Source organism: Carcharodon carcharias, chromosome 6 (genome assembly GCF_017639515.1).
Source record: "Carcharodon carcharias isolate sCarCar2 chromosome 6, sCarCar2.pri, whole genome shotgun sequence".
Classification (NCBI taxonomy): Eukaryota; Metazoa; Chordata; class Chondrichthyes; order Lamniformes; family Lamnidae; genus Carcharodon; species Carcharodon carcharias.
In genome coordinates, this window is record NC_054472.1 from 138,586,800 (window position 1) to 138,603,007 (window position 16,208).

The following is a 16,208-nucleotide window of genomic DNA, read 5'->3' on the forward strand; positions in this document are numbered from 1 at the left end:
TTCGCGTTGAATAGCAGATGAACATTCACTTTTAGGTTCATAGTTAAAAATAGGCCACTTCGGTTAAGGCACTGAGTGGTGCTGTACCCTATGTAAGTCAGTGAAGAGAAAAACACTCAGAAAATTAATAGTTGTGACACAGGAGTTCAGTTTGTATTGTTATGCTGGATTTGGAGCTCTGTTTATGCCAAAACATTGGCGACAATATGTATTTTGTAGTACTTTTGTATTTTGAAATGACTGTAAATCGAATCGGTTAAGTAAAGTTACATAAGTATCAAATTTAAACTATTGTTTGACAAATTTAATAATAGTGTTTTTTGGTCAGATCAGGTTGAATACCTTCCAGAAGTTGAGCTACTGTTAGATTGGAATACACCAATGGAATGTGTTAATTACAAAGATTAAGTTAATCAAAAGTGATTAAAACTAACAAGTTATTATAAAATTTGGATGTGGGACTGGAAATGTTCTAATCCCAGCTATTCCAGTCATGCTAAAATTGTCTTCACCAAAAAAATTGTAAACCTAAATGAGGAGTACTTGTGTAAAATAATAAATAAAACAAATAAAACTATCAAACAGATAAATAAACATTTAATATTACTAGCTCATTTATCTGTCTTTCTAAATTTTTGATAATCTAGGTCCTCAAAGTCAGTATCTGAGTAGCTCCAGTGATTATAATTTGGGAGATGGAAGGCTGCTGAACATGCACTGAGGACACTTCAAATGAACATGGTGGATGACTTTGTGCAGCTTTGGACTCTGAGAGCCTGTTGCTGACTGAAGCATTTTGCTGTGTGCCAGGCCAGCTTGGTCCAGCTATCTAAGTGGCACTAATAAGGGCAGTGACAGAGAGAGTGGTGGTGGTCCAACTTGCTGTCATCCTGAGCAAGGACAACAGGTGCCTTTCCTATGTATTCTCTGGGACTGTGCCTCAACATTCCTCTGGCTTTGCATAAGACAGAGTGCAGGAGTGATGTGACATTCCCGAAGCCCCTGTCAACACTGGACTTTATGCCAAAGATTATAGCCATCTCCATTCCATGGAGGCAGTGTTAGCTGCCATGAAAACTGTCAGGAGAAGTTCCATCACATTGGACACTGCTGTCTTCTTTATGGAGCTGAACTCTCACTCCACATTGGGCAGAATAGTCTCCGTAATCTGCATAACCCTGACACAAGTTGACACTGGATACCTCAATGTTCTGGGTTATTGTATGCAGGCTCATTGGCAGGCTGCCCAGTGTACCTAGTATTTTGAGGTGCATACCCATCAGCTTTCTTTGCTAGAGCAGTCCCTCAAAGTCAGTATCTGAGTCCTCTGCAGCAGAGTTAGTGGGCAATCTTGACCTCCAGCAAGCTAGCATCTTATCCTCTTGTCCTACCTCCTGCACACTGTGGCCAATGAAGACTGGAATCTCTGGACTGGACTGGAAGACTGGAATGAAGACTGGGGCCTCAGAACGAAAGCTAGGGGAGGTGCACCATATGAAGATCTTATTAGTAAATGACACGCTAAAATAAATTATTTGTTGTGCCAGCTGCTGCTTACTGGGGGTCAGATGAGGTGATGCTGCACCTTCAGGAAGGATGGCCTCTTCTTCCAAAAGTGGCACAGGGATCTCAATATTTTCAGCATGTGAAATGAAAGTGAGGGACAAGGTTTAGCTTTTAGTGTCAAGAGAGAGCACAGAAAGATAAGTTGCTGGTTTAGTTTTAGTGTCAAGAGAGAGCACAGAAAGATAAGTTGCTGGCTAAAGATGCTGCTGTTACGTGGATGCATAAAATGAGATAAAAGAAGAGATAAAGAGGATAATGTATGAAGGAACCCTGCATGACAGGGTCAAACTGCACTTCCTCTTTGAGAGATGTTGGCTTTCTTTAAGTAACACCAAATCAAGCCCGATTTTCCAGCCAGAAACAGGCATGCAGTCAGTAAGTAGCATGGGAAGCACCGGCTGGATGACTGCCTCATAAGCCTAATTTGTCAACACCAATTTCACATGTAACCATGTTAACAGGTGCATGCACTACCTACCCCACCTCCTGCATGATCTTTTTTAGGCAAAATCAAATTTCTAGGCTACTACTGTCTCTAGAGAAGGAAAAATTGATCAATGCTCCTACTTACAATTTCTATGCAGTGACCACTGCTGCATGTTCATATATACTTCCGCGAAGTGAGAAAAGAATTAAGCTAGGTTGTGATGGCTCCTGATGTTGAATGAGAGGAAATTGCAAACGCACAAGTGAGAAACCTTAACTACACTTTCCAAGCTCACACAGGAAGAATGTATCTTGGTGGATTAGGTTGTGCTATTAACTGTAAACCTTTAAGCAAAGATGCATATTGACCCCAGGGACTAGTGACATAAGGAGCAAATTGGAGATTGTGAATAAAGCTTGAGTGAGAAAATTGCTGCAGGTACAAGGACTTTCAGTGCAGAGTACTCCCTTCTGTTTGAGTGTTTAGCATGAATGTTGACCCCCTCTGTCCTAGTTCCTGAGTGGAAAATGTAATTCATCATCACTTCCAATGTGTCAGCTCAGCCTTCAGCTAGCTGAGGAAAAGAGAATTTGAAGACCAGGATCTCAAACCCAAAACTAAGATCATGGTTTACTGGGCGTCAGTGATCGCTTTCGCTAGATCCTCCAAATTCAGGGGCAAGAAAAGCTATCCAACAGCAGCGTCTTCTACCAGGCCAACGTGCTCACCATTGAGATGCTAATTACTCAAAACCAGCTCCTCTGTTGATCATATGCCTGACACCAGACTCCTGAAGCAGTTGGTCTGTTCAGAGTTTGATTGTGGCTGAAGACTCTCAGGAAGACAGTGAAAATGCTTTCGGGATGACCTCAAAGCATCACTGAGGAACTAAAGGATGCTGAAGGGGTCAAAACACACCCATCAATTCATGGGAGACCCTGGCTTGTGACTGACCAAAATGGAGAAGGCTTGTTTGGGAGGGCACCAAGCACATCAAGAGACTGCGCCAGGCAGAGGCAAAGTCAAGGCATCAGAGGGAGCATTCAAACATCCAAACAGCCCAATTACACAACCCTTCAAGCGTCACCTGCCCCACTTGTAGCAGTCTGCAGGTCGCACATTGGACTTATCAACCATTTCAGAGCCCATTGAACCAGAATGGAAGCAAATCATCCTTGAGCCTGGGGGATTATTTAAGAAGGAGTTCCTAACCAATTAACTTCCATTCTTACTCCTTCACTGACACCATGTGGAATTTTAACATAAACAAAAGACTGGTTTGGAGTGAGTGACGGGGCTGAAGTCTGAAAAATCTGTTTCCCAACACAAACCCAGCTACTTATGGCTTTTACTGGGGCCGGAAGGTGGATGGGCGACCACCCTGCTCAAAGGAGGTGGTAAACCTGGAAGATGTCATTGTCATGCAACTATGCTCCCAGCTCTTCCTGTTCGAGGGACAATAATCAGGCTTCTACCCAATATTGAGCACTGAACCTGCACTGATCAAGTTACTAACAGCTCATTGACTAAGGCATGGTTTCATGTTCCTCATGCTCCTCCTTAGTTTTCCTCCTGAGGTACCCACCATCACAGATGCCAGTCTTCAGTCAATTCAATTCGCACCATGTGCTATCAAGAAATGGCTGAGCCCACTGGATACAGCAAAGGTTATATGGGCCCTGATAACATCCAGGCTGATTGTTCTGTTCAATTCTGATGAAAGGTGATGACCTAAAATGTCAACTCTGTTTTTCTCTCCACAGATGCTGCCAGACGTGCTGAGTATTTCCAGCATTTTCTGTTTTTATTTCAGATCTCCAGCATCAGCAGTATTTTGATTTTGGATTATATTGCCTGAAATGGTTTCTTCTCCTATGCCTGCAGTCACTTCACACAGAATCACAGTGCAGAAGAGGCCCTTTGGCCCATCGAGTCTGCTCCGACACATGAGAAACACCTGACCTACCTACCTAATCCCATTTACCAGCACTTGGCCCATAGCCTTGAATGTTATGACGTGCCAAGTGCTCATCCAGGTACTTTTTAAAGGATGTGAGGCAACCTGCTTCCACCACCCTCCCAGGCAGTGCATTCCAGACCGTCACCACCCTCTGGGTAAAAAAATTTTTCCTCACATCCCCCCTAAACCTCCTGCCCCTCACCTTGAACTTATGTCCCCTTGTGACTGACCCTTCAACTAAAGGGAACAGCTGCTCCCTATCCACCCTGTCCATGCCCCTCATAATCTTGTACACCTCGATCAGGTTGCCACTCAGTCTTCTCTGCTCCAACGAAAACAACCCAAGTCTATCCAACCTCTCTTCATAACTTAAATGTTTCATCCCAGGCAACATCCTGATGAATCTCCTCTGCACCCCCTCCAATGCAATCACATCCTTCCTATGATGTGGCGACTAGAACTGCACACAGTACTCCAGCTGTGACCTCACTAAGTTCTATACAACTCCAACATGACCTCCCTACTTTTGTAATCTATGCATCGATTGATAAAGGCAAGTGTCCCATATGCCTTTTTCACCACCCCACTAACATGCCCCTCTGCCTTCAGAGATCCATGGACACACATGCCAAGGTCCCTTTGTTCCTCAGAACTTCCTAGTGTCATGCCGTTCATTGAAAACTTCCTTGTCAAATTACTCCTTCCAAAGTGTATCACCTCACACTTTTCAAGGTTAAATTCCATCTGCCACTTATCTGCCCATTTGACCATCCCGTCTATATCTTCCTGTAGCCCAAAACACTCACCTCACTGTGTAACCACCCGGCCAAACTTTGTGTCATTCGCAAACTTACTAATCCCACCCCCCACATAGTCATCTATGTCGTTTATATAAATGACAAATAATAGGGGACCGAGCACAGATCCCTGTGGTATGCCACTGGACATTGGCTTCCGCTCACTAAAGCATCTTTCTGTCATCATCCTCTGCCTCCTATAACTAAGCCAATTTTGAATCCATCTTATCAAATTACCCTGTATCCCATGTGCATTTGCCTTCCTTATAAATCTCCCATGTGGGACCTTGTCAAAGGCTTTGCTGAAATCCATATAAACTACATCAACTGCACTACCCTCATCTGCACACCTGGACACCTCCTCAAAAAATTCAATCAAATTTGTTAGGCATGACCTCCCTCTGACAAAGCTATGCTGACTATCCCTGATCAAACCTTACCTCTCCAAGTGGAGATAGATACTTTCCTTCAGAACATTTTCCAATAGTTTCCCTACTACTGACGTGAGACTCACTGGCCTGTAGCTCCCTGGCTTATCTCTACAACCCTTCTTAAATAGCGGAACCACATTAGCTGTTCTCCAGTCCTATGGCACCTCCCATGTGGCCAGAGAGGAATTAAAAATTTGGGTCAGAGCCCCTGAGATCTCCTCCCTTGCCTCTCTCAGCAGTCTGGAACACAAATCATCTGGACCTGGAGATTTGTCCACTTTTAAGCCTGCCAACACCTCCAATACCTTGTCAGTCCTTATATCAATTTGCTTAAGAACCTCGCAGTCTCTCTCCCCGAGTTCGATACCTTTATCCACTTTAGAATTCTCATTTCGGTTTTCTCCTCATAATTTACGTGATAATTTTTAGCAATGTTATAGGATCAGCTTTCACATGTATGCTGATGACACTGAACAGTATTTCCTCTATCAAACCCATAAATGTTGTTGCTGTAACAATCTATCCAACAACTAACACCTGGACGAACCATAGCCTCTTTTAGCTTAATGTTGGTAAAACTAAAAGCATCCTTTAGCTCCTCAAAACCCTTACATGCCTTCAGTCTCAACTCTATCCTCTTCCTGAGTTATCACCTCAAACTCAGAGGTGCAGAATCTTGGTATATTGCTTGATCCTGATCTCAGCTTACTCATCCACATTGTTCACCTTGACGTAGACCAGGATTTTTAGGATGGTGGGGCTTCCCATTCCACAATGCAAAGAGTTGGAGGAGAACACAGCCCCACCGACACTGTCTGCCCTCCAGCCATTGGATGCTCCAAGTGTTAATTGGCTGCACGCGGGTCTTCCACCACTCACTCGAAAGGAAGTCCCACCTTAGAGAGCTGCCGACCAATCTGATTGGCAAACCCTGCAGTTCCAGAAGCTGCAGAGAGCAGGACTGAGACTGTATGCAGTCCCTGGAGCTTAAGACCCAGGAATCTACTTAAGGGCCTCAATTGGGCCAAGGGCAGGCGGCCTGGCTGAAGCCTAGCCCACCCCAGCATAAAATTGCAGAGTCTTTTTTTATTTATTCACGGGATGTGGGCTTCGCTGGCTGGGCCATCATTTATTACCCATCCCTAGTTGCTCTTGAGAAGGTGGTGGTGAGCTGCCTTCTTGAACCGCTGCAATCCATGTGGTGTAGGTACGTCCACAGTACTGTTAGGAAGGGAATTCCAAGATTTTGACCCAGCAACAGTGAAGGAACGGCGATATATTTCAAAGTCAGGATGGTAAGTGACCTGGAGGGAAATTTCCAGATGGTGGTGTTCCTATCTATCTGTTGCTCTTGGGGCAGGCAGGAACCCAGTGGGAAGCTCATTGGAAGAATTTTATGCTCATTTGCCACTACCTCTGAAATGATAATCCACAGTCACACTTTATCACTTCATGGCTGGACCTCTATATGCTCTCGTGGCCTACCTCCCTGCTTGTTACATTCCTAAAATGCAAGTTATTTAGAATACTTAGGCCCATGTCCTCTCTCACATTGGCAGATTAACTTCCATGCAGAGAAATCTGAAATTATTCATTTTGGTCGGAAGAATAAGATGAGGCAATATAAAATAAAGGATACAATTCTAAAGGGGTGCAAATGTGTGAATTTTTTTTATTCATTTATGGTATGTGGGCATCGTTGGCTAGGCCAGCATTTATTGCCCATCCCTAATTGGTTTTGAGAAGGTGGTGGTGAGCTGCCTTCTTGAACTGCTGCAATCCGTGTGGTGGAGTACACCCACAGCGTTGATCGGGAGGGAATCCCAGTATTTTGACCCAGCAACAGTGGAGGACATTAAAGGTGGCAGGACAGGTTGAGAAACATGAGCAGAAACTGTCTCACACAGCAAGTGGTTAAGATTTGGAATATGCTGCCTGAGAGTATGGTGGAGGCAGGTTCAATTGAGGCATTCAAGAAGGATAAAAACAGAAAATGCTGGGAAAATTAAGCAGGACTGGCAACATCTGTGGAGAGAGAAATAGTTAACGTTTGGAATCTAATATGACTAAGAGTCATACCTGTTGAGTTTTTCCCAGCACTTTTTGTTTTTATTTCAGATTTCCAGCATCTGCAGCATTTTGATTTATTCAGAAGGGAATTGGATTATGATCTGAACAGGAAGAATCTGCAGGGTTATGGAGAGAAGGCAGGAGAATGACACTAGGTGCATTGCTCATTCGGAACTGATGCAGAAATGACTGGCCAAATGGCCTCCTTCTGTGCTGCAACAATTCTGTGATTAAGACCCACAACCCCATCACCTGTTTTTACTAAACTCCACTAACTTTCCATGTCCCAGAGAATTGACTAAGTATCTTATCCTCAGTTTCACATTCCTCCACTCGTCCCTCGGTATACCCTCTATCCACGAGCACCAGCCTAATTTTTGTCTGCTCCAGACAGCAACGTTACTTTTGACACTAATCTGTACTTCAAGTGCTCCAAGACATCTTTGTATGTAAGTAGTTCTTGAATTAGAGGAGTGGTTTGGTCCTAATGATAATGAAGAGCGCCAATATATATAAGAAGGCATCAAATCAAAGTGAAAAAAAAAGGACATTAACATTGTGATAAAATTTATAGGGCTATGGGGAAAAGGCAGGAAGTGGGATAAGGCACGTTGCTCTAAAGCAATTCGCCTCCTCCAGAGAAACTGCACAAACACAAAACACCGAATGGCCTCCTTCTGAGCTGTAACCATTCTATGATTCTATGGCTTTTCATGAAAAATATTTGAAAGAACATGCAGTTTCAGGAATTGGAAAGGTAGGAATTAGTCTCCCTTTTGTGAACCTAGGTTTGTCACTCTCATACCTATAGGGTGCTGAATGAACCATCAAACCTTCCAGCCTATTGATAAAGCAGTGTGAGAGACTTGGCTCATAACTCATTCCTCACTATGTAAATAAAAACTCTAAAGTTAGACTCTAGGTTCGTTTGTACTTATTTTATTAAAATGACAGCTAAGCTGGTTATGGCCCATTTTAATATAATTGTATACATATGTTCATACTTGTTTATGTGCACAAGTGTCCTTATCTCAGACTGAGTAATGCATGATTCTTATCAGTTGACATAGCTTCACCTCTGATAATTGGTTAACTTTCATTATAGTGGTGATATGAAAATCTATATAATAAAAAATTTGCTGTTTTTTCTGGCCTTCTGCCAGATGTAAAAAATCAAAGCAGAGAAACAGTTACCTAAATAGAGAATTGTTCTGTGTGCTGTCAAGCCTCTTGAATATTGTTGGAGCTGCACTCAGCCAGGCCAGTGGAGAGTAATCCACCACACTCCTGACTTGTGCCTTGTAGATGGTGAGCAGGCTTTGGGGAGTCAGGGAGTGAGTTACTCTCTGCAGAATACCCAGCCACTGACTTACTCTTGTAGCCACAGTATTGATGTGGCTAGTCCAGTTAAATTTCTGATCAATGGTAACCACCAGGATACTGATGATGGGGATTCAGTAATGGTAATGCCATTGGATGTCATGGGGAGATGGTTCAAATCCTTCTGCTTAGAGATAGTAATTGCCTGGCATTTGTGTGGTCCAAATGTTATTTGCCACTTATGAGCCCAAATCTGAATGTTGTCCGGATCTTGCCACATGCGGGCACACAGTGCTTCATTATCTGAGGAGGGGCTGCAAGGATCAGCGAGCATCTCCACTTCTAACCTTATAATGGAGGCAAGTTCATTGATGAAGCAGCTAAAGGTGATAGGAACCAGGACATTCCCATGAGAAACATCCGCAACAATATCCTGGGGTTGAGATGATTGGCCTCCAGCAACCACAACATGGTTAAGAGCTGATGGTGTTGGGGATATTGAATTAACATGAATAGGGGATTGACTAACTAATAGAAGACAGAATATTGGGATAAGGGGGGCATTTTCAGCACGGCAAGCTGTAACTAATGGAGCACCACAGGGATCAGTCCTGTTATTTACAATATATATTAATGGTACTATAGTCAAGCTTGTGGATGACACAAAAATAGGTGGGAAAGCAACTGGCAAGGATGACACAAAGATACACCATAGACATCAAAGGATTAATGTATTGGTCTATACTTGTTGAATGACGCATACAATAATGGGGTACACATCAATGTTCTTAACCAGTGTCAGTGAAGATTGGAGACAGAAGTCCATCCCTCAGTCAACTGACAGATGTGAAGTGTGTGGCCATGCAAGTCCATCATTGTTAAGTTGGCTGCTGGGGGAAGTCAGTCATACTTTCACTACTGATAATAGCCAAACATGGGATGTGTGCACCACTTTCTAGGTTAGCATTTGATGACCATCTCTAATTGCCCTTGAGAAGGTGGTGGCGGTGAGACATCTTCACGAGCCGCTGCAGTTCATATGGTGTGAGTATACAAACAGTGCATTTAGGAATGGAGCTCCAGGACTTTGACCCAACAACAGCATTTTCGTTCAAAGTCTCGATGATGCGTGGCTTGGAGGGGAATTTGCAGATGGTGGTGTCCCCATACGTCAACTGCCCTTGTCCTTCCAGTCGTTTGAGGTTGTGGATTTGGAAGGTGCTGTTGGAGGTGCATCTTGTAGATGGTACACAATACTACCACTGTGTGTCGGTGATACAGGGGCTGAATGTTTAAGGTCGTGGATAGGGTGCCAAACAAGGGGACTGCTTTGTCCTGAATGGTGTCGCGGTTCTTGAGTGCTGTTGGAACTGCACTCATCCAGAAAAGTGGAGAGTATTCCATCTCATGCCTAACTTGAGCCTTGTAGATGGTGGACAGACTTTGAGAAGTCAGGTGGTGAGCTATTTACCCGGGAGAGAGGCAGAGTGTGAACTTGGTTTGAGAACGCATAGGCGACAGCTGCTTCAACTTCAGCTCTACAATGCCAGGTTTGAAGAAAAAAAACTGAAGAGTGACATCACAGGAAAATAGTAAGTTCATTGGCCACTGAAAAACTGCTGTTAGGGAGTGTCTTTAAATACCTGTAAATTAGAAAAGCATATTATCTTTAAAGAAGTAGCCACTTGGATTTAAGAAAGGAGCTCTAGGGGCAAAATTTTTAGCTCGGTGGGCGGGCACGCCCTCGACCTGCTTGAGCGTAAAACGACACGCGTTGACATTGGACAAGCGTCCCAACATCGAGGCGCAGTGGCGCAATACTTTGTTCGGCGGGGACATGCTGGAGTCGGTAGCGCACCCACTGACAATTAAAAGGCCAGTTAAGGCAACTAACAAGGTCATTAAATTAGATTTTTCGCTGCCCATCCAACATTATAGTAGGCGGGCAGGCGAAAAGGCCAAGTGACCTTTGCACTTTTTAGGAAACAAATAAAGCAAACAAATTTTTTATTTTTAAGTGATATCATGTTCCTGCTCATGTGACAGAGTCACATGAGGGGACATGTTTTATTAAATTATTTATTTTCTTTTTTTGAAAATGTTTCATCTCCCTGAGGCAGCTCTGTGCCTCGGGGAGATTATGAAGTGCACATGTACGAAGTTAATGCCTACTCACTCTCCTTCCCCCACCCGCACAAGCAGCGCTGAGTGCTGCCAATCATGTTTCACGCCGGGCGGGCCTTAATTGGCCTCGATCACGGGCGGCGGTAAGCTTCCCAACCGCCCCGGCTGAGCCCGCCCGACAAGGGCAAGATTCTCCCCTAGGAATAGGGGAGTAAATTAAATTCAGGGCCAGTAAAGAGGCTGAAAGGTTGTTTCTCCTTGGGGGAGAGTCTTGGACCAGAGGACATAATCTCAGAGTAAGGGGTCGCCCATTTAAGACAGAGATGAGGAGGAATTTATCTCTCAGAGGGTACTGAATCTGTGGAATTCTTTACCACAGAGGGCTGTAGAGGCTCGGTTGTTGAGTATATTCAAGGCTGAGATAGACAGATTTTTAATCACTAGGGGAATCAAGGGTTATGGGGAGAACGCAGGAAAGTGGAGTCGAGGATTATCAGATCAGCCATGATCTCATTGGATGGCAGAGCAGACTCGACGGGCTGAATGGCCTACTTCTGCTCCTACGTCTTATGGGCATAGACAGGTTAAGTGAGTGGGCAAAAACTTGGCAGATGGAATATAATAAGGGAAAATATGAGGTTATGCATTTTGGCCGGAAGAATAGATGAGTTGAATATTATTTAAATGGAGAAAGTGGTAGCACTGAGGGATTTGGGGGTCCTCGTGCATGAATTACAAAAAGCTAGCATGCAAGTTCAGCAAGTAATGGGGAAGACAAATGGAATGTTGGCCTTATTTCAAAGGGAAAGGAATATAAAAATAGGGAAAAACAAAAATACCTGGAAAAACTCAGCAAGTCTGGCAGCAGCTGCGGAGAGGAACACAGTTAACGTTTCGAGTCCGAATGACCCTTCAACAGAACTAAGTAAAAATAGGAGAGGTGAAATATAAGCTGGTTTTGGGGGGGGACGGGTGGGACAAGTAACAGTGATAGGTGGAGATTACCAAAAGATGTCACAGACAAAAGGACAAAGAGGTTTTGAAGGTGGTGATATTATCTAAGGAATGTGCTAATTAAGGATAGAAAGCAGGACAAGCAAGGTACAGACAGCTCTAGTGGGGATGGGGTAGGGTGAAGCAATCGAAAAAGGCTGAAAGGTAGAGATAAAACAATGGATGGAAATACATTTAAAAATAATGGAAATAGGTGGGAAAAGAAAATAGGGAAGTCTTGCTAAAACTATACAATGCACTAGTTAGACCACACATAGAATACTGTGAACAGTTTTGGTCTCCTTATCTAAGGAAAGATATACTGGCATTGGAGGCAGTCCAGAGAAGGTTTACCAGGTTGATTTCAAATATGGAGGGATTTTTTTATGAGAAGAGGTTGAGTAGGTTGGGCCTATACTCATTGGAGTTTAGAAGAATGAGAGGCAACCTTATTGGAACATACTGAGGGGGTTTGACAGCGTAGATGCTGAGAGGTTGTTTCCCTTTTTGGGAGAGTCTAGGACCAGAGGGCATAATCTCAGAGAAAGGAGTCGTCCATTTAAGACAGAGATGAGGAGGAATGTCTCCTCTCAGAGGGTAGTGAATCTGTGGAATTCTTTACCACAGAGGGCTGTAGAGGCTGGTCCGTTAAGTATATTCGAGGCTGAGACAGACAGATTTTTAATCAGTAAGGGAATCAAGGGTTATGGAGAAAAGGCAGGAAAGTGGAGTTAAGGATTATCAGATCAGCCATGATCTCACTGAATGGCAGAGAAGACTCGATGGGCCAAATGGCCTACTTCTGCTCCTACATCTTATGGTCTTACAACATGTTCCTTTGTGTTAGGTATGACTCCAATCAGTGGAGAGTTTTCTTCCTGATTCCCATTAACTTCAAATTTGCTGGGGCTCCTTTAGTGCCACATTCAGTCAAATGCTGACTTGATCTCAAAAGCATTCATTCTCATTTCGCCTCTCAAATTCAGCCCTTTTGTCCATGTTTAGACCAAGGATCTACTGAGATCAAGAGTTTGGTGGCCCTGATGGAACCCAAACTGTGCATCGATGAGCTGGTTATTGATGATTGACAACAATAGCATGTTGGTGATCCCTTCCATTACTTTCTGATGATTGAGAGTAGATTGATGGGTCAGTAATTGGGCAAATTGGAATTTTCCCTGAATACGTGGGCAATTTTCCTTTTGTGGTAGATGCCAGTGGTATAGCTGTATTGGAACAGCTTGGCTTGGGGTGCAGTTAGTTCTGGATATAAGTCTTATATACTACAGCTAGGATGTTGCCAGGGGTCATAGTCTTTGTTGTATCTAGGGCCCTCAGGCATTAATTGCTATTACCTGGACTAAATTAAATTGGCTGAAGATTGGCATCCTTGATACTGGGGACCCCAAGAGGAGATGGAGATGGATCATTCATTGGGCACTACTTGATGAAGATCTTTGCTTCAGCCTGTCTTATTGACACATACAGAGCTCCTCCATTATCAGGGATAGGGTTGTTTTTGGAGCCTCCACCATTAGTTGTTTCATTGTCCACCACCATACAAGACTAGATGTGGCAGGATGTTGCTGATCTTTGATCTGATCGCTGTTATGGGATCACTTAACTCTGCCAATAGCATGCTGCTTCTGCTGTTCAGCACGCATGCATGCCTGCATTGTGGATTCACTATGTTGGCATCTCATTGGACTGGACCCGGAATGCGGTCTTATATTCCTTTTTCAATCAGGACTGATCTTCTAGCTTGATGATAATGGCAAAATGAGGGATATGCCTGGCCAGTGACTCATGGATGCTCTGATTTGAGTTGTTAGATCTACTCTGAATCTAATACAATTAGCATGGTGCTACACAACATGATACAGTGTGTCCTCAGAAGAAAGGACTTCATCTCCACAAGGAATACCATCTGCACCAGGTAGATTAGTGACAACAAGATTAAGTGGTTTTCCTCTTGTTGGTTCTCTCACAACCTCCTGCAGGCCCTTTCTGGTAGGCTTGTGCTTCAGGACTCCCCAGCTCAGTCAGTAGTGGTGTTACCTAGTCACTCTTGGTAATAGGCACTGAAGTCCTCCACTGGGAATACATTCTGTGCCCTTGATCCCCTCAGTGCTTTTTCCAAGTGATGCTCGCTGTGGAGAAACACTGATTCATCAGTTAAGGCAGGGTGGTAATCAGCAAGAGGTTTCCTTGCACATGGGCATGTTTAACCTGATGCCATGATACCTCAAGGAGTCTGGAGTCAATGTTGAGGACTCCCAGGACCACTCACTCCCTACTCTATATCACTGTGCCACCAGTGGATTTGTCCTGTGCAGTGGGACAAGACATATCCAGAGAGGAAAATGGAGGAATCTAAGATTTGGTGAGTAAGACTACCTTGGGCTATTTCTTGACTAGTCCATGGAACAGTTCTCCCAATTGTGGCACAACCCCAGGATGTTAGTGAGGGGGACTTTCCAGGGTTATCTTGACTGGGGTGTGCCTTTGTCTTTGTTTCCCGTGCCTAAGTCAATGCCAGGTCTGTCTGGTTTTATTCTTATTCGACTTTCATGTAGCTGTTTGATACAACCAAATGGCTTGCCAGACCATTTCAGAGGGCAGTTAAGAGTCAACCACGTTGCTGTGGATCTGGAGCAACATGTAGGGCAGGCCAGGTAAGAGCAGCAGATTTCTTTCCCTAGAGGCCATTAGTAAACGAGATGAGTTTTTCAGACAATCCAGTAGTTTCATGATCAGCCTTGTAGGGACTAACATTTTCTTTCCAGATTTATTGAAATTGAATTTAAATTCCCCCAGTTGCCGTGGTGGGATTTGAACTTGTCTTCAGAGTGTTTGTCTGGGTCTCTGGATTTCTAGTTCAGTAACATTACTTCTATGCAACCATTCCCAATGGATTGTATGTAGTGCTGTGAAAGAAATTATGGAGCTCCTTGAATTCCTGTATCCATTATTGAGAAATTTAAGTAAGTTATATAGGTACTTGTGGGTGTTAGGAATGAGTTTTAGCTTTAAAGTTTGTTTGATTTGTATTTCTGTATGTGTGTGTTAAGAAAGGTCAAATTGAGTTTTAGTTTCGCTTTTAAAAGGTACTTGCGTTTCTAATGAGGCTTTTAGGACTGTTGCAGCTAAGGTAAACAAGCAAGGGCCGAAGAATCGGGCTGTTGGCTAGCAACAGGGGTCCAGAGAGGCAGGTCCCTCTCACAGACCCACACAGAAAAGCTAGAAAAAGCAGTTTGTTTTGGAAGCTGTTGGAATTCACCTGGATCTGAAGATAGCTGCCAGGGAAGCAACCTGGAAGGGACATGTAGCCAGTCTCAAGCTAAGGAAAAACCAGGGGAGTAGAACAGGGAAATCCCAAGAAGACATTCTAGTCAAAGGAAGGACAGGAACCTGGAAAAGGTCCTGTTAAGTAAAGTTAAGAGTGAACAGCAGAGAGAAAGGCTCCAAGCCTCAGATTTAAAGAGACAAAAGCTGCAGGAAGCAGATTTAAAGCGAGAACAGCTTGCAAGAGGCAAAAAGGTCCAAAAAGACAATTGAAGGTCTGTAACTTTTTGTTGTGGGTAAGTGAAGCAGTGGTGTACTGTTGATGGCTGAGTCAGTGAGACAGAGTGTTTAGAAGACAGCTTGAATGCACGTGGTGACCCAGGGAAGAGGAATATCAGAAGGGGAGTTCAAAACCCTGGAGGCCAATCCTTGCAGAAGGCATTTGAGAGAAAGCATCAGTTTGGGAGATGATTCCAAGGCAAGGCCTTGGAAATTGGAGATTGGAAACCCTCGTGTGAAAGACGGAGTTCACTGAGACCGGTTGGCTCATGGTGTGTCAAGCTTCTAGGAGGCGTTGAGGAAGGATCCATAGCATCTGGTTGAGGTGGCATCTGTCACTTGGTTACAGAGTGTGGTGTATCTGACCACAGGGTCCATTGGTTTACATGGACTATATACTTACAGTGAACATCAGAGTATAAAATAGCTTTTGTAACTTGTTATCCTTACAAATCTTTACATATCTGTAAAGGTATAGTTGTGGGTGAAGGAGTATTGTAACATAGTTCATCTTTTCTTATTTAATAAATGTTTTATTCTTTTGTTAAAAGGCCATCAGCTGACTCATGTGACTCTGTTCAGTATCTAAACAAACAAATAAAAGTTAGGATCTATCAAGTTGGGTCCACTCTGGGATCAAGCTTGTCCAGGGGTAACCTCAGCTGGGATCATAACACTGTTATGTTTTTTTAAAATACAAAGGCCATTGCCAATGACACCAAGATAGGTAGGAACGTAAGTTGTCAAGAGGACGTAAAGGGTCTACAAAGGGATACAGACAGGTTAAGTGGGCAAAAATTTGGCAGATGGAGTATAATGTAAGAAGATGTGAAATTGTCCACTTTGACAGGAAGAAAAGCAGTATACTATTTAAATGGAAAGAGAATATAGAACTTCAAGGTACAGAGGGTGTCCTGGTACATGAATCACAAAAAGTTAGTATGCAGGTACAGGAA